The sequence below is a fragment of the Stenella coeruleoalba genome (assembly GCF_951394435.1).
Source record: "Stenella coeruleoalba genome assembly, chromosome: 5".
NCBI classification, from domain to species: domain Eukaryota; kingdom Metazoa; phylum Chordata; class Mammalia; order Artiodactyla; family Delphinidae; genus Stenella; species Stenella coeruleoalba.
The window spans coordinates 29,050,052-29,052,343 of NC_137150.1; the positions used below are offsets into that span (position 1 = coordinate 29,050,052).

Consider the following 2,292-nt stretch of genomic DNA (forward strand, 5'->3'; position numbering starts at 1 on the left):
ACTATTCTCTTTTCCACAGTGGCTGTACCGTTTTACATTCTCACAGCAGTGCGTAAGCGTTCCAATTTCTTCACATTCTTGCCAACACTTGTTCCCATGAAATTTTGTTTTGAATACCCCGTGACACAGCTTGGCAGATTGAGGCTGGGGTGGGAGGAAGGCTTAAGGAAAAAAAGAATTCCCAGAAATCTGAGTCTCAGTAAAGCAACAGATGGTTATAGGAAGGGGTCAGAGACTGTTATCCAGAAAGAAAGAGTTCTTTGGTTCTGGGTTTCCCAGCTGGATCCACAAGGCTGGCCAGAAGGTTGGGAGTTGGGGGGAAAATGGTTGCCATCTGAACAGACCTGGGATTTACTCAAAGGACCAGTATGGGTTCGGATCAGAAACCAAGACGGTCCCTTTAGTTTAGGACGGGTGGGGCAGGGCTGTCTGCCCAGGAGGCTACAGCTGCTCCCAGCTTTCAGCAGGCCGGCAGCTGTACTGGGTGGGGGGCGGGGTGTGTGTGTGTGTGTGTGTGTGTGTGTGTGAGTGTGTGTGTGTGTGTGTGTGTGTGTGTGTGTGTGTGTGGACGGGAGGACGCCCCCGCCTCTCAGCAAGGCCTGGGACCCACTCACTAGGATGCCGGATTTTCCTGACGGATTAAACGTGGCATTCCCTCCTTCCCGCTTCCGTAACAGGCCTAAAAATAGCTCGTCCCAGAGGGGCTCGGGAGAGGCTCCGCCCCTCTTTGGGGTCGCGGGAGCGGGAGGCATCAGAGACACCGGGCCTCCGGCTGCTGGCGCCAAAGGTTCTCTGTGTCCCCGGTCCCGCAGGTTGGCAGCACTGGGTGGGCGGGAGGCTCTGTCACGCGCCCTCGAGAGCCCGCGCTACTCGGGGCCGAGGAAGCAGCCCAGGCCGGCGCGGCGGCGAGGATTCCGGGAACGGCCTCTGTACGGGGCGGTGGAGCGAGTCGGGAGGCTGGGCCGGGGCGGAGGAGCGGAGCCGCCGGCTCGCGACCTCTGCCCGCTCCCCAGGCTCCGGGGACCCCCAGGTGAGCCGCACCGCGTGGGAGAGCGATGCCAGGAATGCAGCCCGGGAGGGGCGCGGGTGGGGAGCGTCGTGCAGTCCGAGACCGGAGCCACGGGCCGCAGGGGTTCAACAGCAGCGGCTCGGGCGCCCTGCGGGGTCCAGACGGGGAGCTGCGCCTCGGAACCCGCGGCCTCCAGCCTGGCCGGCTCCGGACCGAGGTACCCGGAGGGGAGCAAGAATGACTGAACCCGCCGGACTGGCCTTCGCTGGGAGGATGGCCTCGGGTTTTCAGATTTTCAAAAAAGTAAAATGATTGGGGGCGGGGGTGGGGTTGCTGCTTTGCGTTCTGTAGGAAAAGGGGGATCTTTTAGCGATGAGATGAGTTATTGATAAAAACAAACAGATTAGCATCTCTGGTTCCTCCGCCTTGCACTCCGAGGCAGGAGTGTAGCAGGAGGCAGCCACCGTATTTTCCTTTTGAGGTGGCTGCAGATAAAAGGCCAGGGGAACTTGCTGGGTACGGGACAAGGGCCCGGAAGGCGGGTCAGAGGAGGGGTCTGCGGGGCCTGGGCAGGGGTTACCCAGGCCTGTACCTTAAGGCGCAGGGCCTGCCTGCCCCTGCACGGTCTCTTGAAATGTGGTATCTAACAGGACTTTGAAGAGAGGCCTGATGAGTGTGAGGTGCTCCGACTGTGGCCTCCTACACTTCCGTCCACAGACGGGGTGGGTGGTTTCTCTCCTTTGTCACAGCCCCTCACACCTGCCCCTAGAGCTGGGCACTGGCCAGTGAGAACAGCCCCACCTAGAGAAGGCCGGTTCTCCAATCAAGCAGCTGATAAGCGGTCTTCTGTCTGTCTCTGTCAGCACCAACGCTCTGGAGACCTCTCCCTCACGTGGGAATCTTTTTGGATACCATCCAACTTGATAAAATGGTCGCATGAAGTTACATGCTTCAGGTTGGGAACAGAAACCTGAACTCACTTGTGCAGAATACCTGGGTTCTGCCAGGGAGCTGGAATTTGGTCCAAAGGCTTGTTGCTCAACTGACACAGGAGGAGGGAAGGGGACAACTTGGTGGGCTGTTCTGAACCTCGCTGTGGGCCCCTTGCAGGGAGGGCCAGTCCTGGTCAACAGGGTTTACCGCTTGCAGTGCCATCTGTCACTAGGCCTCCTGCCTCTAGAGAGGGTTTTGTGGGGTCTGATGTCCCAGGCTCTGAAGCTGGAGAAACACTACCAAGAAGCAATGACTTCTCCATGGGAAAGAAAACACCAGTATGTTCTAAA

The 2,292-nt window shown here is 58.7% G+C and overlaps 1 protein-coding gene across 5 annotated transcripts in view; it reads left to right on the top strand.

Annotated features, from left to right (window-relative positions):
- Positions 1-823: 823 nt before the first annotated feature.
- Positions 824-2,292, top strand: part of DZIP1L (DAZ interacting zinc finger protein 1 like) — a 45,941-nt gene continuing 44,472 nt past the window's right edge. For 3 of the 5 annotated variants that reach the window (XM_079922492.1, XM_079922493.1, XM_079922494.1), the window contains exon 1: positions 906-1,030. The gene's annotated coding sequence lies outside the window, so the exon portion shown is untranslated. Of the gene's footprint in view, positions 1,031-2,292 lie in introns of all 5 variants that reach the window. The other 2 variants (XM_079922496.1, XM_079922495.1) reach the window with 1 other exon arrangement.